Source organism: Chiloscyllium punctatum, chromosome 50, assembly GCF_047496795.1.
Source record: "Chiloscyllium punctatum isolate Juve2018m chromosome 50, sChiPun1.3, whole genome shotgun sequence".
In the NCBI taxonomy this organism is placed as follows: domain Eukaryota; kingdom Metazoa; phylum Chordata; class Chondrichthyes; order Orectolobiformes; family Hemiscylliidae; genus Chiloscyllium; species Chiloscyllium punctatum.
The window spans coordinates 49,015,778-49,037,238 of record NC_092788.1 but is presented as its reverse complement, the minus strand read 5'-3'; positions in this window follow the sequence as shown (position 1 = coordinate 49,037,238).

Below are 21,461 nucleotides of genomic sequence, written 5' to 3'. Positions count from 1 at the left end.
GCATTTTCCTTAGCCTTATCTGCCAAATCTATCTCATCCCCCTACGTTGCTTTCCAGCATATCCAGCCTCTCCGATTCCGTCAAACCCTCCAGTATCGGTAACATCTTCTACAATATTTGCTCCATTTACAGTTTCAGGAAATACTTCTTCAATCCGGATGATCAGAATTCTATGCAGTACTCCAAAGCTGTGCTGACTGTCCGTAATCAATCATTGCCGTTGTAAATGCATGTAACTCATGTCCCGCAGGATCACTTCCAACAATGTACGCGCCACTGACATCAAGCTAATTGGTGTTTATCTCCATGGCTTTCCCTCATAGCTTTTCCTAAACACTGGCACAACATTAGCCCCTCCAGGCTCCCTGGTCATCACCCGTGGCTGTCAGTGATAGAAAAATCTCTTTATGGGACACACAATGTCTTCCTGAGCTTCGCACAATATCCTGGGATGTGCTTGATTAGTTCCCATGGAATTGTCTCCCTTATATGCTTTTAAAAACCTCCAGTACCTCCTATTATGTGGGGTCTTGTGAAGACATCACTGTTTATTTCCCTGACATCCCCTTGTCTTTCTCCACAGCAATTTCAAACATGATATTTTTGGTTAGGATTTCACCCATCTCCTGTGGTTCCACACTTGGATGGCCCCATTCATCTTCAAGGAGCCATACTCTGCCCCTAGTTAATCTTCTATTGTTAATATACTTGTAGAATCTCTTTGGATTTTCCTCAGCCTGATCTGCCAACCCTTTTTGTTGTCCCCTTTGTGCCCTCCTAATTTCCCTTTAAGTGAATTACTCCACCCACAATGTTCTTCGATGGATTCCCTTAATCCAGCTGGCTATATGTGACATGTGTCCCCTTTTTGTTGAGCAGAACCTCAATACCCCCAGTCATCTAGAGTTTCCTACGTGTGTCAGCATTGTCATTGACACTAACAGGAATATGATGGCTCTGCACTCTCATTTTAACTCCCTTTTGAAAGCTTCCCACCTGCCTGACGTCCCTTTACCTGCACATAGCCTCCACAATCAATTGATAAAAGCTCTTGACTAATAACATCTGGATTGAGGAAAGGCCACTTTTGATCTTTAACTTGTGGACCAGGTTTTTCCTTTTCCATCGCTATTCTCCAACTAATACGACTGTGATCACTTTGCCAAAGTGTTGCCCCACTAACAACTCAGTCCCTTTCACTACTTTGTTTCCCAAGGCGAGGTCAGGTTTTACCTCTTCCTGCAGTCCGACCATTTACATTTGGACTGGGACAGCTTTCTTGTACATGCCGAACAAATTCCTCGCATCGAAGCTCTGAACACTCCAGCAGTCCGAGTCTAGGTTTGTAAAGTTAAAATCCCTGACCATTACAATCCTATCATTCTTACAGATCTCTGAGATCTCCCGTCATATTTGCTGCTCAATTTCTCGCTGACTGTTGGGGGCCTGTAGTACAGTCATATCAAACTGATGACCCAGTCTCATTTCTCCGTTGCACCATTATATCTTCACTGGGTGATCCCCAGGAATATCCTGTCTCATTAATGCCGTAATGTTTTCACTGATCAGAAACTCCAATACCCCTCCTCTCTCACCACCTGTTCTGGCCTCAACCTTCAGATTGTAGCCTGAGACCATCCCCCTCACGGTGGACAACAGCCTCACCTTTTATGTCATCTGCAAACTTACAAATGATACCTTGTGCTTTCACATCGAGTCATTAATGTACATAATACTGTTCAAAATAATTAGAGTAATAGATCGAGTCAATAGCCAGAGACTTTTCCCCAGGGCAGGATTGACTGGTACGAGAAGTCATCGTTTGAAGATATTAGGAGGAAGGTATAATGGAGACATCAGAGGTAGGTTCTTTACGCAGAGAGTTGTGAATGCATGGAATGTGTTGCCAGCTGAGGTGGTGGAAGAAGAGCCACTGGGGACACTTTCGCGACTGATGGACAAGCACATGGATAGGAAAGAGTTAGGGGTGCATAGGTTAAGTTACTATATTTTACATTAGGATTAAGACTCGGCACAACTTCGTGGGCCTAAGGCCCTGTTCTGTGCTATACCTTTCTATGTTCTATGTTCTATAATAACCAGCAATGGTTGCTGCCCAGATCCCTGTGGTACACCCGCTTTTGAAAGAATTTCAAACACAAAACTTACCCTCCACCGTTGTGCATCCAGGTTGCCAAATTGCCTTGGATCCCATTGGTCTGTTGGACCAGCGTTCCATGTGGGACCTTGTCAAATGCCTTAATGAATTCCATGTAACACACATCTTCTGCACTGCCCTCATCAAAATCCTCAATCATAATTTCAAACAAAAATCTCAGCTGAATTTGGGAGAGGATCTTGCTCTACCAAATCCGTGGTGAGTATCCATAATCGATTTCTACCTTTCCAAATGCTGATTCATTCTGTCCCTCAGAATTGTGTCCAATAAGTTCCCTCTCCCTGCTGTCAGATTATCTGCTCTGTAATTACCTGGCCTATCCCTGCTTCCCTTTCTGAATAAAGGAACCACGTTAGTTATCCTCCAGTCATTCTGCACTTCACCCGTAGCCAGCAAATTATTAAATATATCCACGAGGGTTCCAGCATTCTCCTCCTTTACCAGAACAAGGGGGGCGGGTTTGACTTGAACCGGAGGGACATCAGTATCCCTGGGGGAGATTTACTTGTTTTATCGCAGTGGGTTTAAACTAGTTTGGCAGGGTTTTGGACTCTGAGTAAGAGAATGCCCATTGACCAGCCAAGTGAAAAATGCATCAACCTTCAAGAGCAAGTTTTCTATCCAGGATATCGAGGGGCACAGTCAAGGGAGGGAAAAGACTTTTGATTTAACGCGCATTTATTTCAATGCACAAGGCCTGACTGGTAAGGCAGATGCGCTCAGAGCATGGATTGGCTACGGGTACTTGGATATTATAGACATAAAAGAAACATGGCTGAGCGAAGGGCAGGACTGGCAGCTCAGTGTTCCAGGAAACAGAAGCTACAGGCGGGACAGAAGGACAAGTAAGTGAGGAGGGGAGTTGTCCTTTTGATAAGGGAGGACATAACAACAGTGCTTAGTGAGGATACTCTTTCGGGGTGATCAAATGAGGCCATATGTTAAGACATTACAAACTAAAAAAGGATGGTCAGTCTGCTGGGATATTGTTCTGGACCCCCAAATAGCCAACGGGTACTAGAGGAGCAGATGTGAAGAGAGATTGCAGGTACCAAAAGAAATAATAGGTCAGTATTAGTTGGAGATTTGAACTTCCCCTGTATTGACTGGACCACCCAGTGTGTAAAAGGCCCATATGGGGTGTGATTTGTCAAATGTGTCCAAGAAAGTTTCCCAGATCGATATGTGGAGGGCTGCACTCTACTCAGGCGGCTTCAAACGAGATCTCCCCTCAGAAAACGGGGTCGGGCAAGTGACTGAATTGGCAGTCGGAGAGCACTTTATGTCCAGTGACCACAGCTGTCTTAGTTTAACATAGTTATTGACAAAACTCAGACAGGTCCATATATTAAGGTCTTAAACTGGAATCGGGCCACATTTGGGGCCATTTGGCAGGATCGAGCAGATGTTTATTTGGTGACTTAAAAATCACACAACACCAGTTATAGTCCACCAGGTTTATTTTGAAGCACCAGCTTTTGAAGTGCAGGTAATCATTCTTAAAGATGAAAACTGAAACTAAATGTGTTTGGTATTACATTCCATGACCCTGCTATCCTGTTGTTATAAATCCTGTGCCTTATGATTGTGCTTCACCTGATGAAGCAGAGCTCTGACATCTAATGCTTCCAAATAAACTTTTTGGACTGTAAGCTGGTTTTGTGAGATTTTTAAGGTTGTTCATCCCAGTCCAACACCGGCTCCACCACATCATGCTCCCATCAACTGGGTGAGTCTGTGTGAAGGAAAAGGAATGACTGGCAAATGGGAGGCTTTCAAAAGTGTGATCTCAAGAATCCAATATGTCTCTGATTGAGTGAAGGGAAAAGCTGGCAGGTTTAGGGATCCCTGTCTGATGGGGGATATTGACGCTCTGTTCAATAAAAAGAAGAAGGCATATATTGTCTTCAATGTGTCTGTATCTACGTAATCTCTTCCAGTCCTAAATACACGATTACTCGGTGGAGACTTTACAATCCTCACAGGTCCCTTCACCACTCCCCATCTGGAGAATCCACTGAAAGCCTATGATTCTCTCGATACAGTTCTGACAAGACTCACTATCTGTGTAACGTCATCCCATCGCTAACACACAACCTATCAATGTGAACTCCTCCTGTATCTCCATCCAGTTACTCATCTCCATAACCTTCTCCAACTCTTACACCCCTACCTGTGTAAATGTCACCTTCCCACTTTGACCAAACTGGAGAAGGTTACAAATGCTCCCTTATCTGTGAAACTGTCTCCAACCAAGGTTACTGCCCTTCTGGAATATCTGTCAGTGTCCACACCCTTCATATCTAAATAATCTGCAGAAGGAATATACATCTTCAGTCACGACTACCCTCCATATCTCCATAGAACAGTACAGCATAGTACAGCATAGTACAGGCCCTTCAGCCCTCAATATTGTGTCCATCTTTTACCCGTCTCTAAGATCAATCTTACCTGCAAAACATTCAAGGAACAAAGAAAATCACAGCACAGGAACAGGCTCTTCAGTCCTCTAAGCCTTCACCAATCCAGATCCTCTGTCGAAACCTGTCGCCTATTTTGTGAGGATCTGTACCCCTTTGCTCCCTCCCCATTCATGCATCTGGCTGGATACATCTTAAGTGACATTATCGTTCCCGCCTGTACCACCTCTGCTGGCCACGCGTCCCCTGTCCCCATCACCCTCTGCATAAAGATCTTTCCAGCCTATCTGCCCTAAACCTTTCCCCTCTCGCTTTGAACTCATGACCCCTAGTAATTGAGTTCCGCACTCTGGGGAAAAAAGCTTCTTGCTATCCATCCTGTCTATACCTCCCATGATTTTGCAGACCTCAATCAGGCCCCCAGTAAACCTTCATCTTTCTAATGAAAATAATCCGAATATATTCAATCTCTCCTTATTGTTAGCGCCCTCTATACCAGGCAACTTTCTGGTGAACATCCTCTGCACCCTCTCCAAAGCATGCACCTCCTTTTGGTAATGTGGCGACCAGAACTGTATGTAATATTATAAATGTGACCAATCAAAGTCATATACAACTGTAACGTGACCTGCCAACTTTTGTACACGATACCCCTTCGAATAAAGGAAAGCATGCCATATGCCGCCGTGACCAATTTACTGTCCTGCGTTGCCACGTTTAAAGAGCAATGGGCCTGAATACCCAGATCTCAGTGTACATCAATTTCCCCCAGGACTTTTCCATTTACTGTATAGTTCACTTTCCAATTAGATCATCCGAAATGCATCACCTCGCATTTGTCTGGATTGAACTCCATCTGCCATTTCCCAGCCCGCCTCTCCAATCTATCTATATTCTGCTGTGTTCTCTGACAGTCCCCTTCTCTATCTGCTACTCCACCAATCTTAGTGTCATCTGCAACCTGCTAATCAAGGAACCAATATCTTCCACCAAACCGTTGATATGTATCACAAGCGACAGTGGTCCCAGCACGGATCCCTGTGGAACACCACTGGTCACAGCTCTCCATTTTGAGAAATTCATTTTGCTATCATTCATGTGTCTATCTAAAAAATACTTAAATGTCCCTAATGTATCTGACTCTACCACACACACTGGCAATACATTCCACTCACCCAACACACTCTATGTAAAGAAGCTACCTCTGACATCTCCCCTCAACCTTCCTCCAATTACCTTACAATTGTGCCTCCTAGTTATAGCCATTTTCGCACTGGGAAAAATCTCAGGCCACCTTATGTCTGCCTCTCATAATCTCGTACCTCTATCAAGTCACTTCTCATCCTTTTTCATTCCAAAATTAAAAGCCCAGGATTCCTCAACCTTCCTTCGTTAGACCTCCCCTCCAGACCAGGCAACATCCTGATAAATCTCCTCTGCAACCTCTCCAAAACCTCCACATTTTTCCTGTAATGAGGCAAACAGAACTGAACACGATATTCTAATTGTGGTCTAACAACAGGATGTATCGAGCTGCAACATAACCTCACAGCTCTTAAACTCAAGGCCCCTGCAAACGAAAGCCGACACATCATTGGCTTTCTTAACAACCCTAACAACGTGGTTCGCAACTGTGAAGGATCCCTGGACATTGACCCAAGATTTTTCTGCTACTCCTCACTGTCAAGAATCCTGCAGTAACCCTGTAAAATATTTCTGCAGAATCCTTCAAACGTAAACCCTCCCTATTTTGGTATTTTCCTCCAGTCCCCACTGCACTCATAAACTGTGAAACCTCTTCCAGTCCCGACAATCCTCCTTAGCTCTGTAACCTCTGTAAGCATGTAGTTGTAGGCGTGTGGTTTAGGCGGTGGGTTAGAAATCCATTGGGGCTTGCCCACACACGTTCGAACCCTGCCCAACAGGGTGGTGGGTTTGAGTGGTGCCAGTGTCCGGAGGTGTTCTCTAACCTGCTCTGTGAGAAGTTGTCCCATGTCCTCAATGTACGAGAGTCTCAACAAAAAGTCTCCAGGATACCTGAAAATCAACCCAACGACTTGTTGCCAAACATTTCAACTCCCCCACCCACTCTGCCGAAAACATGCTGGTCCTGGGCCTCCTCCAACCGCCATTCCCTCACCACCCGACGCCTGGAGGAAGAACGCCTTTTCTTTTGCCTTGGGACCCTTCAACCCCATGGCATCAATGTGGACTTCACCAGTTTCCTCATTTCCCCTTCCCCACTTACCGCAGTTCCAACCTTCCAGCTCAACACCATCCTTATGACCTGTCCCACCTGTCAATCTTCCTTCCCACCAATCTGCTCCACCCTCCTCTTTGACCTTGAACTCTTACCCCATCTCCAAACACTTATTGCACTCTCAGCTACCTTCACCCAAATCTCACCCCCTTCCCATTTATCTCTCCACCCCCAAGTCTCCCAGCCTCATTCCTGATGCAGGGCTCCTCCCCGAAACGTTACTTCCCTGCTTCTCGGATGCTGCCTTACCTGCTGTGCTTTTCCAGCACTACACTCTCAACTCTAATCGCCAGAAGCTGCAGACCTCAATGTCTCCTGTTTATCAGATGGGTCAATGCAGTGAGGAATGGCAGATGGAGATTAATTTAGATAAATGTGAGGTGCTTCATTTTGGAAAAGCAAATCCTCACAGGATTTATGCACTTAATGGTAAGTTCCTAGGGAGTGTTGCTGAACAAAGAGACCTTGGAGTGCAGGTTCATAGTTCCTTGATAGTGGAGTCTCAGGTAGATAAGATAGTGAAGAAGGCGTTTGGTATGCTTTCCTTTATTGGTCAGAGTATCGAGTATAATCCCACCTAGTCTAGTTCCCTGGATCTCAGTTTCTCCTTGGCAAAATTATCGTTTTCTAGAGTGAATACCGTCGAAAAATATTAATTTAATGCTTCCCCTATCTCCTCTGACTCCACACACAATTTCCCATTAATATCCTTGATTGGACCTTATCTTGCTCTTGTCATTCTTTTATTACTTAAATACCTATAGAAGTCCTTAGGGTTTACCCTGATCCTATCCGCCAACAGCTTCTCATGTCTCCTCCTGGCTCTGAGTTTCCACATCTCATCCTAACATAAGCCTCCCTCTTCCTCTTGACCAGAGATTCCACATCCTTCATAAACCACGGCTCCCGCGCTCTACAGGGAGAGCCTGTTGACAGGTACATACTTATCTAGGACACTCAGGAGGTTTCCCTTGAATAAGCTCCACATTCCTGATATGCCCATCCCCTGCAGATTCCTTCCCCATCCTACGCTTCCTAAATCTTGCCAAATCGCATCGTAACTGCCGTTCCCCGAGCTGTAAATTTCGTGGAAGTGTATAACTGTTTGATGACAGGAGACAGGGTGGTCAAGAAGGTTTGAGTGAGTGTGTGTGTGTGTGTTTCTGTGTGTTTCTGTGTATATGTGGTTAATGAAACGAGACAGTTTGGTGTGTGTGTGTGTGTTTGTGTATATCTGACCAATGGCTGGAGGCAGGGTGTTCATGGAGTGTTGCGTGTGCTTGTGTGCGTTTGTCAGTTTCTGCGTATATCTGTTTCATGGCAGGGGGCAGGGTGGTCGTGGAGAGCATATTTTCTGAGTTTCTGTGTCTATGTGCTTACTGGTAGGAGACAGGGTGGTGGTGGAGGGTAGACTGTACTTGTTTCTATATCTATGTGCTTACTGGCAGGAGTCAGGGTGGGGGTGGAGGGTTGTGTATGTATGTGTGTTTCTGCGTATATCTGTTTAAGGTCAGGAGGCAGGGTGTTCGTGGAAGGTTGTATGTGTTTCTGTGTATATCTGTTTACTGGCTGGAGACAGGCTGGTGGTGGAGGTTTATGTGTGTGTTTCTGTGTATACCTGTTTAATAGCAGGATACAGGTTGGTGGTGGAGTATAGTATGTGTGTTTGTGTGAAAATCTGCTTAATGGCAGGAAATAAGGTGGTGGTGGAGGGTTGTGTGTGTGTGTGTGTTTCTGCATACATCGGTTTAATAGCGGGTGACAGGGTCGGAGTGGAGGGTTGTGTGTGTTTCTGGGTACATCTGATCGATGGTAGAAAACAACTTGGTGGTGTAATGCCGTGTGTGCGTGTTTCTGTGTATATCTGTTTAATTGCAGGAGACAGGATGGTTGTGGAAGGTTGTGTGTGTGTTTCTGTGTATAATTGATTTATGGAAGCAAACAGGGTGGTGGTGGAGGGTTCTCTATGTGTGTGTTTCTGTTTTTATCTGTTTAATTGCAGGAGACAGGCTGGTGGTGGAGGCTGGTATGTGTTTGTTTCTGAGTACATCTGTTTCATGGCAGGAGACGTGATGGCGGTTGATGGTTGTGCATGTTTACCTGCACATATCTGCTTAATGGAAGAAAACAATGTGCCTTCGTGCCGCTGTGTGTGTATTTCTATGTATATCTGTTTAATGGCAGGAGACAGGGTTGTGGTGGAGGGTGGTGTGTGTGTGTTTCTGCGTATATCTGTTTAATGATAGGCGAGAGAGTGGTCGTGGTGGTGTGTGTGTGTTTTTGTGTATATCTGTTCAATGACAGGAGACAGTGTGGTGGAGGATTGCTTGCATGTTTCTGTAAATATCTGTTTAATTGCAGGAGACAGGGTGGTTTTGGAGGTTGGTGAGTGTGTGTTTCTGTATATAACTGTGTAATGAATGTAGACAGGATTGTTGTGGAGGTTGTGTTTCTGCTTAATGACAGGAAACAAATTGGTGGTCAATGGTTGTGTGTGCGTGTGTGTGCGTGTGTGTTTCTATGTATGAATGTTTAATGGCAGGAGACAGGGTGGTGCTGAAGATATGCATTTATGTTTCTGTATATATCTGTTTAATTGCTGGAGACAGGGTGGTGGAGGAGGGTGGTGTGTCTGTGTGTTTGTGTGAATATATGTTTAAATGCAGGAGACAAGGTGGTGTTGGAGGAATTGGGTGCACGTGTTTTGGTGTATATCTGTTTAATGACAGGACACCGGGTGGTGCTGGAGGGTTGTCTATATGTTTCTGTAAATATCTGTTTAATTGCTTAATGACGGGAGACAGACTGGTGTTCGTGGAGGGTTGTGTGTGTGTTTCTGTGTATAGCTGATTAATGCAGGAAACTGAGTGGTTTTGGAGAGTTCTGTATGTGTCTGTGTTTCGGTGTATATCTGTTTAATGGCAGTAGACAGGGTAGAGGTCGAGGGTTTGTGTGCATGTATTTCTGTTTATATATACTCAACGGCAGGACAACAGGGTGGTGTTGGAGGGTTCTGTGTGTGTTTCTGTAAATAACTGATTAATGACTTGAGACAGGGTGGTGCTGAAAGTATGCGTGCATATTTCTGTCTATATCTGTTTATTTGCAGGGGACAGGGTGGTGGAGGAGGATGGTGTGTGCGTTTCTGTGTATCTATGTTTAATTGCAGGAGACAGGGTGGTGGTGGAGGGATTTGTGTCTGTGTTGTTGTGTGTATCTGTTTATGGGAAGAAGACAGGGTGGTCGTGGAGGTTTGTGTATGTGTGTGTATATCTGGTAGATCTGTTTAAGAGCTGGAGACAGGGTAGTGGTGGAGGGTTGTGTGTATGTGTGTATTTCTGTATATCTCTGCTCAATGGCAGGAGAACAAGGTGGTGTTGGAGGATTGTGTGTGTGTTTCTGTGTATATCTGGATATTGGCAGGAGAAAGGGTGGTGGTCGAGGGTTGTGTGTGTGTGTATTTCTGCATATACCTGCTCAATGGCAAGGGAACAAGGTGGTGTTGGAGGTTTGTGCGTAGGTAGGATGTTCGTGGAAGGTTGTATGTGTGTTTCTATGTATATCTGTTTAATGGCAGGAGACAGGGAGGTGGTCGAGTGTAATGCATGTGTGCATTTCTGTGTATATCTGCTCAATGGCAGGAGACATGGTGGTCTTGGAGGGTTGTGTGAGTGTGTGTTTCTGTTAATATCTATTTAAGGGCTGGAGACAGATTGGTGGTGGTGTAGTGTCTTGAGTGTGTGTTCCTGTGTCTATCTGATTAAAGGCAGGAAACACGGTGATGGTGGAGGGATGTGTGTGTTTCAGTGCATTTCTGTTTAATGACAGGAGACAGGGTGGTGTTGGAGGAATGGGTGTGCGTGTTTCTGTGTATATCTGTTTAATGACAAGAGACCGGGTGGTGGTGGAGGGTTGTCTATATGTTTCTGTAAATATCTGTTTAATTGCTTAATGACAGGAAACAAATTGCTGTTGAAGAGGTGTGTGTGTGTGTGTGTGTGTGTGTGTGTGTGTGTACGTACGTGTGTGTGTGTGTGTGTCTGTGTGTGTGTACGTACGTGTGTGTGTACGTGTGTGTGTCTGTGTATGTCTGTTTAATGGCAGAAATCAATGTGGTGGTGGAGGGTTGTGTGTGTGTTTCTGTGTATGTCTGTTTAATGGCAGGAGTCAGGGTGTTGGTGTCGAGATGTGTGGGTTCTGTTTAGATCTGTTTAATCACCGGAGAGTGTGTGATTGGGGAGGTGTGTGTGTGGTTATGTGTCTATCTGATTAATGGCAGCAAACAGGCTGGTGGTGGAGGGTTCTGCATGTGTGCGTGTTTCTGTGTATATCTGTTTAATGGCAGGAGAGAATGGTGATGGAGGATTGTGTGTGTATTTCTGTGTGTAGCTGTTTAGTAGCAGGAGGCAGGGTGGTGATGGAGGGTTGTGTGCGTATATCTGTGTATACCTGTTTAATAGCAGGAGACAGGGTTCTCATGGATTGTTGTGTGAGTGTGTTTCTGTATACATCTATTTAAGGGATGGAGACAGGTTGGTGGTGGAGGATAGTGTGTGTGCGTGTTTCTGTGTATAACTGTTTAATGACAGGAGATAGTGTGGTGGAGGAGGGATGTGTGTGTTTCTGTCTATATCTGTTTAATGACAGGAGACAGGGTGGTACTTGAAATATGTGTGTATGTTTCTGTATATATCGGTTTAATTGCAGGACACGGTGGTGGAGGAGGCTGATGTGTGTGTGTTTCGGCGTAAATCTATTTAATGGCAAGGGACAGTGTAGTGGAATGTAGTGTGTCTGTGTTTCTGTGTCTATGTGCTTACTGGCAGGAGACAGGATGTTCTTGGAAGGTTTGTGTGTTTCTGCGTATATCTGTTTAATGCCAGGAGACAGGGTGGTGCTCGAGGGATGTGTGTGTGCATTTCTGTGTATATCTGCTCTGTGGCAGGAGACAGGGTGGTGATGGAGGGTTGCATGTGTGTTTCTGTGTATGTCTGTATAAGTGCTGGGGACAGGGTGGTGGTGGAGAGATATGTGTGTGTTTCATTGCATATCTGTTTAATTACAGGAGACAAGGTAGTGGTAGAGCGATGTATGGATCTGTGTTTCTGTGTATATCAGTTTACTGACAGGAGACAGGGTGGTGGTGGAGGGTTGGGTATGTGGGTGTCTTTCAGTGCATATCTGTTTAATGATGGGGACAGGGTGGTGTGTGTATGTTCCTGTGTTTATCTGTTTAATGACAGGAGACAGGGTGGTGGTGAAGGGTTGTCTGCATGTTTCTGTAAATTTCTGTTTAATAGCAGGAGACAGTGTGGTGATGGAAGATGGTGAGTGAGAGTTTCTGCCAGAGACAGGGTGTTGCTAGAGTTTTGTGCGTGAATTTCTGTATGTATCTGTTTAATTGCAGGAGACAGGGTGGTCATGGAGGGTTGTGTGTTTGTTTCTGTGTATATCTGCTAAATGACGGGAAAGAAATTGGGTTTCAAGGGTTGTGCATGTGTGTGTGTGTTCCTGCGTATGTCTGTTTAATGGCAGGGGACAGGGTGGTGGTGTCGAGATGTGTGTGCGTTTCTAGTTATACCTGCTTAATCGCTGGAGAGAGAGTGTGCGTGTATGTGTGTGTGTTTGGTTCTGTGTATATCTGTGTAATGGCAGCAGACAGGATGATCGTGGAGGCTTGTGTGTGCGTGTTCCTGTGTATATCTGTTTAATGGAAGGAGACAGAGGTCGTTTAGTCTTGTGTGTATTTCTGTGTTTATCTGTTATTGACAGGTGGCAGGGTGTTAGTGGAGGATTGTGTTTGTGTGTTTCTGTGTATATCTGATTAATGGCAGGAAACCGGGTGTGGTGGAGGGTTTTGTGCATGTGTTTCTGCATATATTTGTTTTATGGCAGGAGACAGGGTGGTGGTGGGAGGTTGTGTGCTTGTGTTTCTGTCTATATCTGTTTAATAACAGGAGACAGATATTGGTGCAGGTTGGTGTGTATGTATTTCTGCATATCTCTGTTTAATGGTGGGAGGCAGGGCAGCGATGGAGGGGTGTGTGTGTGTGTTTATGTGTATATCTGTTTACTGGCAGAAAACAATGTTTTGGTGAAGGGTTTTGTGTGTGTGTGTGTTTCTGTGTAAATCTGTTTAATGGCAGGGAACAAATTGGGTGACAAGGGTTGTGTGTGCATGTGTGTGTTTTTCCATGCATATCTGTTTAATGGCAGAAAACACTGTGGTGGTGAAGGGTTGTGTGTGTGTTTCTGTGTATGTCAGGTTAATGGCATGAGACGGGGGTTGGTGTCGAGATGTGTGTATGTTTCTGCTTATTCCTGTTTAATTGCCGGAGAGTGTGTGATGGTGGACCATTGTGTGTGTGAGTGTGTGTGTTCCTGTGTAATGGCAGGAGAACGAATGGTCGTGGAGGGTTGTATGTATGTGTTTCTGTTTATATCTGTTTAATGGCAGGAGACAGTGTGGTCGTGGATGATTGTGTGTGTGTGTGTGTGTGTTCCTGTGTATTTCTGTTTAATCACAGAACACAAAGCAGACATGGAGTGTTTTGTGTGTGTGTTTCTGTTATATTTGTTTCATGGCAGGAGACAGGAAGGTGATTTAGAGTTTTGTGTGTTTTTCTGTGTGTATCTGTTTGTTGACTGTAGTTAGGGTGTTAGTGGAGGGTTATGTGTGTGTGTATGCGTGTGTGTGCTTCTCTGTCAAAACTGCTTAATAGCGGGAGACAACGTGGTGGTGGAGGGTTGTGTTGTGTGTTTCATTGGATATTTGATTAATGGCAGGAAACAGAGTTTTGGTGGAGGGTTGTGTGTGTTTCCATGTATATCTAGTTAATTGAAGGAGACAGCGTGATGATGGAGGGTTGTGTGTGTTTTTCTGCATATATCTGTTTAATGGCAGGAGACCGGCTTGTGGTGAAGGTTGTGTGCTTGTGTTTCTGTCAATAACTGTTTAATAACAAGAGAGAGATATTGTTGTGGGTTGGTGTGGATATGTTTCTGTGTATCCCTGTTTAATAATTTGAGACAGGGTGGCGATGGATGGTTGTGTACATGTGTGTTTTATTTATATATCAGTTGAATTGCAGGAGACAGCGTGTTGTTAGACGGTTGTGTGTGTCCATTGCTGTATATTTCTGTTTAATGGCAGGAGACAGAGTTGTAGAGGGGGATTGTGTGTGTGTGTTTCTGTATATATCTGATCAATAGCAGGAAACAACTTGGTGGTGAAGGGTTGTGTGTGTGTGTTTCTGTGTACACCGGTTTACTGACAAAAGACTACGTGGTGGTGCAGGATGTTTTGTCTGTGCTTCTGTGTATATCTGTTGTGGTCCTGTTCACCGAGCTGGGAATTTATGTTGCAGACGTTTCGTACCCTCTCTAGGTGACATCCTCAGTGCTTGGGTGCCTCCTGTAAAGCCCTTCTGTGATGTTTCCTCCAGCATTTATAGTGGTTTATCTCTGCCGCTTCTGGTTGTCAGTTCCAGCTGTCCGCTGCAGTGGCCGGTATATTGGGTCCAAGCTGATGTGTTTGTTGATAGAATCTGTGGATGAGTGCCATGCATTTAGGATTTCCCTGGCTGTTCTCTGTTTGGCTTGTCCTATAATAGTAGTGTTGTTCCAGTCGAACTCATGTTGCTTGTCATCTGTGTGTGTGGCTACTAAGGATAGCTGATCGTGTCGTTTCGTGGCTTGTTGGTGTTCATAGATGTGGATCGTTAGCTGTCTTCCTGTTTGTCTTATGTAGTGTTTTGTGCAGTCCTTGCATGGACTCCATCAAGTCACGTTTCAAAAATCATTTTAATCCACGTGCTCAGACATATAATGAAAAATCTCTGTGGGATGTGAACCTTTAGGTCAGAGGTCAGGACACTACCACCGCTCAACAATAGCCCCTAAAGCTGCAACATGATTCTCCTGTGTGTTTTTTCATCAGCTTTCTTTGAACATACTATGACACACCCCCACAACATAATCGAGACCATCTGTTCCAGAGAAAGTGACACTACCACAGTTCATGGAAGGGAGTCGAATCCAGAGCTCTGCCCCGGGGCAGGGGTGCTATCCACCACACAAGACTTTAACCATGCCCAGAATTTTAAGTGTCAGTTTTCAGCTTTATATGGATTTATTACATTCTGATTAACATTACTGAAAAAGACAGGCAACAGTTTTCATTGTTAAATAAATAAAAGGTGTTAGCCTCAACTATAAGATGATGAGTGTACGTGCTCTGCCTAGCAACTTCTTTAATTGCTTGGCTATGATTTCCAGCTTAAATGGCTATTATCTGTAATCTGCAATATTAGAGCAAGAAATCTTGCAGAAACACTCTGCAATGGGAGGGATCTCGAATAAATATCAAAACTGAACACCAGAGAATAGGAAAGAGCACAATTTCTGGCCAAAAACACTGGCCACTGTTTCCAACCTCTGACATGTGGCTTCCCTCTTCCTGAAATGATTAAGTGATACAAGGCATCGGTTTACTTCCCAGCCTCTCCTTACCTTCTCCTCCCTCTGCTTGCACAAAACAAATCAAGCTTTGATCTTTGGAAAACTCAAAGCCTGAGATATAGACCTTCTGGAGAGGGGAGGGTCTTTGAAACCTGAAGCAGGAGGGTGAGGGGGCAGTAATATCACTCACTGGGCTGAGGTGTGGCAGTTCAACTTTAATATGGATAAATGCGAGGTATTTCATTTTTGTCAAATACAAAGCGGGGGCTCATGTAATTAATAGTAGTGCGTTGGTAGTGTTGTAGAAAAGAGGGACCCACAGGTGCCGATCGAATTCACAGAAGTTTGTGACACTTATAGACAAGCTGTTTCAGGCTACTTCATTGCTCAGACATTTGGAGTTAGAAATTGAGAAGTAATGCTGAGATAGTGCAGGACATTGATGAAGCCTCTTTTGCAGTACTGTGTTCAGTTCTGTTAATGGAATGAGATTATTAAGCTGAAGAGGCTTCAGAAGGGATATACCAGGATGTCGCCAGGAACACCTCATCTTCTGCCTCGGGAGCCGACAAACACATGGCATGAACATTGAACTGACTAATTTGCAAATCTCCCCTCGACAATCCAGATCCCAGATCCGACCCTCCGACTCAGATCCACCCTCTCGTGGGAACCTACCTGTCCATCTTCCTTCCACCTATCCGCTCCAACTTCCCACCGACCTCTCACTATCACCTCCTAGCTTCGCCAACCTATCACCAACCTTTACCCCAGCCTCACCCCACCACCCATTTATCTCTCAGCCCATTGACTCCTTCGCAGTTCTGAAGAAGTGCCCTGCCTGAAACGTTTACTCTCTTGCTCCTCGGTTGCTGCCTGACCTTCTGTGCCTTCTCCACTATCATGCTTTATCTACACTGAATTCTCCATCATCTGGAGTCCCCATTGTCACTTAGGTACAATTCTCTGTTAACATATCTATGCTGTCTGTCTGTTGTAACCCCACACTGTCTTAGGTACATATTGTCTCCAGATCATGGCCTATAAAATTTCTCTCAATCTCTTACTGATATTGTCATGCCTCAACAGTAGTTACAGGGTCTATGTTTCCATTTATAAGCAGAGAAACATGTTGGTGTTCCGATAAACCTCTGGCATTACTTTCATATCCAATGCAGACTGAATGGTTGCACACAATTAATCTACCAGACTCAACATTCATTCCCTCAGTCACCCTCGCATATCCAATCCAGACTGTGTAAATGTTAATCATTATTTTGAATTTTAATTCAACAATATTGAATTGAAAGGCGTTGGCTGCAGCTATTTGTTCTGTGACTGGAAATAATGTCAGTCTCCGTGGATCCTAAATGTGTCACTGGAGGGCTTGCCTCTTTTATTAATTAAGGATTCAGTTCAATGTGTTATCCCATAGTATGAGTGGGAACATTGCCGACAGTACAGGGATCAGCAGCGCCAAAGAGACAGGGAGGAGATATCAGAATCTGAGAACATTAGACTGGAATGATCCAACATGGACAGGAGTTTTTCATCTAGTCTTTACTGGCTTTCCAAACCTTGGGTATCATTAGAATGGAGGATCTATAATGTACTGAGTGTTATTCAAGGTGGTTACTATCCCATCCTCGCTATAGTTGGTGTTCCTGGTAAGTCATTCTAACTGTCTATTAAAGCAGTTTAAACTGAACTGTTGTTCACGTTATTGAAATTGGGAAATGTGGAAGTCATCGTTTTCAGCTCCAATGAAAAAATCCCATTCCTTAGAAATTATAATGAGCAGATTACTACTTTCAAATGACTCACCAGTATGCGAGGAGAAACTCTAAAACTTCATAATCCTTCTAGCCCTGAACAGATCGATATCTCCATATCCCCCCCCATTCGCTTATTCTGTCCAGTATCACCTTCGTGACATCCCCGTCTCCTCCTCAGCCACAGGGCACCTTCTGAGTAAACCATCATTTGGGCCTCTGTTAAATCCGGAATCACCTGTTTCAAGCCCCTTCTAACCACATGTCAATCACAACATAATTACACTTGAAATGTTTAACTTGTTCTCTTCATAGAAACTGTCTGACGGGAAGATAATTCATGGTGCTCAAGTCATTGACTCATGATCTAGAGCCACAGCATAATAATCTGTTAATATGAATGAAATTGGTGGCTTTGAAGTGAAACCATCATCATTAAGTATAAAAAGCCCATCTGCTTGCCTCATGTCCTTTCGTGAAGGCAATGGGTCATCCTTCCCTGATCAGGTCTCTGTGTGACTGCAAACCCACAGCAATGTGTTTTACTCTTTACTGTCCTGTGGAGCAGCTGAACCAGCCTCTCATTTCAAGATAGGGATAACAGGCTGGCCTGACCTGTGAGGGAAGGATAGTTTCCCATATTCCTACAGCTCATTTCCATTCAGGTGGGTGACCATTCCTTATTTCAAGTGTGTTCTTTCTTAGCCTATTCCCTGAGTGTGATGTCCATCTCCCGTAGCACCTCTGGTGTTGGCTGTATTGATGTTCACATATAGATGTAAGGAACTTTTAAATTCCAGGTCAGAGGCAGTGTAGCTAGAAGGAAAGGCTTCTTACGCCACAAGAAAGTAAAGGAGATGTCTCAGTGAGGAAAAGGAATTATTGTGATAAAACCTGAGAGTGTTGTTGAGGCAGTATTGGGAAATTGTGGACAGATTTTCTTTCCCTTATAAGAAATAATCGTCCTGCCACAGATAGAGTGCAAAGGTTTTTCACCAGACTAATCCCTGGGATGGTGGTAAAATGAGGGGTGAATGACGATTAATCTTTAGCGCTGTGAGAGAATAAAAGATGATTGCATTGAAACTAAAGGATAATGGACAGTCTCTCATGATGTTCTAAACAGATATTGATACGGTGATAAAATCAATGGCTTGTTTTTACTCGGGTTACAAGAGCCTCTGAGGACGTTCCCCTCACCCCATCCCCACTCCCTATATCGATAGAGAGAGAGAGAGCGAGAGAGAGAGAGAGAGTCAGACTTTGAATATAGTGCATTTGGTGTGTGCTCCTACATTAAACATCACGTTATCCAAAATCCTGACAGCAGCCACAATGCCTTCACTCTAAAACAGTTAACTATTCCCATCATCTTCTGACCTCCATGGAGAATATAGATCTGTCTACTCAGAGATGGAAGATGCCTCTTTGAGACTTGATACAATACATCTGGCTTCCCTCCTCACTGCTAGCAAACCACGTTAAAGTAGCAGATGTTCCACTGGCGATGGACCCACGAGGAACCTCGTACAGCCATTCATGAGTGCAGTCTCTGCTCCATTGGTTTGTTGTATTGGAGCATCAGTGACACCCTCCTGTTCATGTATAACAATCTCGTGGGTCTGAATGGCCTCCTCCAGGTCCCATGAAACAAATTCAAGGCTCTGATTGGACTCTACCTGATCCGGTTTAATAACTCCTTGTACTGACCAGACCCTTTCTCTTCCTGTGGAACAAGCAGGAGTATTGAATGGGCTTCCCCTCTTCTTGTTCAGTAGTTTCGATGAGCTGAATGGCTTCCACATTTCTGTATGTAACCAGCTTGAGATGTTGAATGAGCTCCTCTTTTAACTGTGTCTGACAGCACTGTTACATGAATGTTACCGACACTTTAACAGCACAAGCCTGAATGCTGTCCGGGTCTTCCTGAATACGGAGACAGGCTGCATCAGGAGCTGATGGGAGACAAAATGTTCTGAACATTGTGTAACCCTCAGTGACCATCCCCACCTCCGGTCTTATGTTGGCGAAAGACATTGATGAAGCAGCTGAAGATGTTTATGCTGAGGAAGCTACCCTGATGATCTCCTGAAGAGATGTCCTGGGACTGAGATTTTCGGGCGCCCAAACAGGCATCTTCCTTTGTGCTCTGAAAGACCCCAGCCAGTGGGGAGGGGACACCTGATTCCCATTCAGCTCAAATGACATTCTCAGTCAAATACTGCCTTGATATCAAGGCTCTTCACTATTTGCTGAGCCCCTGTGTTCCCCCCTTGTTCATATCAAAAGGTGACAATGTCTGTGTGGGGAGTGTTTTCCTCTCACAGAGGGTAGTGAATGTCAGGAATTATCTTTTCTCGAGAGCTAGGGAAGCTACATCACTGAAAGTATTTTAAAAAGGAGGTGGATGAATTTTTGACCTGTAAGAGAGCTGAGAGGATGTGAAGAATTGGATATTAAAGATGAGTTAATATGAACAACAGATCGGTCATGATCGTATACAATGGCTTGATTATCCGAACTACCTGATCCTGTTCCATATTCTGTAATTATAACGTTAATGGTTGCAATTTTCCTGCACGTTCTGTTATTGAACGTTGCAATCAGAGAGAGCTATGTACTTTGAGTCATCTCTTAGTGAGGTCTTGGGGCTGAATTCACAGTGAATCTGGATCTATACCATGACAAACAAATGAAGCACAAGATGCAGAGAGGAGACACTCTGTAAAGAGACCAGAGTTGTCTTTCGAACCCAGCCTGGGTTTTGAAGTAACATTTTCCAATCCACACCAAACGATGTGTGACAGCCTGGAGGGAATGAATGAGATCCTGTGTTACGGTGGACCATGTATTTGGAGCAAGATGCCCCCGTCAGTACCAGTGCAGGAGTTTTGAGGGGCTGAATTGAACATAGGAACATAGGACTGAGGAGCAGGAGTGGGTCATTAGACACGTTGTCACTGTTCCACAAGACACTAAGATCATAGCTGCTCTGATTGTGGTTTCAGCAGCACTTTTCTGCCTGTATACAATTTTCCTGCATGAACTTGTCTGTCAAATGTTTGAATACAGCACAACGTTGACCAAATGCAATCATCCAGGCACTACAAATGTTTGATAAAGGGAATTCCCACATAAACAGTCCAATAAGAATTTCTAATTCGCGTTCCGATAAATGTTAGAGGGTCACTGTGTCCTTTTCCAGTCCCACTCCTCCACTGATTACAAAAACTTTAAAAGTAGCCAGTTTAGTGTTATGACCAATTGTATAGGACTCGGACTGGGTCATTTTTGAGAAAAATGTGAAATTCAGGAAGTTGAACTCACAACAAATAGTAAACGATAGTGTCCAAAATGTTCTTCTGCCTTTGAAATTATTCTGCTCACACAAGCTGCTGGTATTGGGATTTATTTGTGGAACAGTTGGATTTGGCTGAACTACCTTTGCTTCCAGCAGTGAAGAGATTCCAATGAGTCCTCACCAGGAATCCTTCACGAGTGGTGAAGATAACTCAGGGATTTTATTGTCTCACATTTTGCTATTGGGTGGACAAAGTAAGAGAGAGGGATCAATCAGCTCTGCTTCTCAGGCAGGGAATATTTTTCTCCCTCTCTGTGTTGAACAATAATGTCAACTGAACATCAAACTGGGCCATGTGTGCTCTCCTGGAGCATTCTCTGGAACGGATGATAATGGTCGATATGAAGGTGCATCATCCCTGTTGTTGTACACAGTGTCTTTCATTAGGAAAGAAGAGTCCCTGCTTTAACAGCTGATGACATGTTTATATGCGTCTGTGTAATTTGTAACTATCGGTCGATGTCTATATAATACGTGTGTTGATATCAATACATCTTATTCTTAAGTTTGTTCTCTAGCTTTAAACTCTATAACAAGAGGAAATATGCATCCAGCTGAAACACATTTCAGAAAGTCATCTATGGTTAAAGAAGATTTCTCATCTCAAATCAAAATTATAATCCCCCATAACAAAAGACCTTCCTTCCAGGAATGAGTGAAGGGAAACATCTATGAAAATCTTTTGAAAGGATTATATCGCTTTTCTTAAGTTTAGGCGATCAAAACTGCACACAGTGTATCCGATGTGGTCTCAACAATGCCCCGTACAGATGTAGTAAAACATTTCTCATTAAACGTGATAACCTTTGCCAGAAACAGCATCATTCCACTTACCTTCCAAATCACTTGCTGCATCTGCAGACTGATTTCATATGATTCATGTCCCAGGAACATGGAAACGGCCAGTATCACAGAGTTCTGCAATCTCTCTCCATTTAAATTGTTCACCATTGTTTTATCCTTCGTGACACAGTAGACAACTCACCTTATGTTCTTTCTGCTGAAGGTT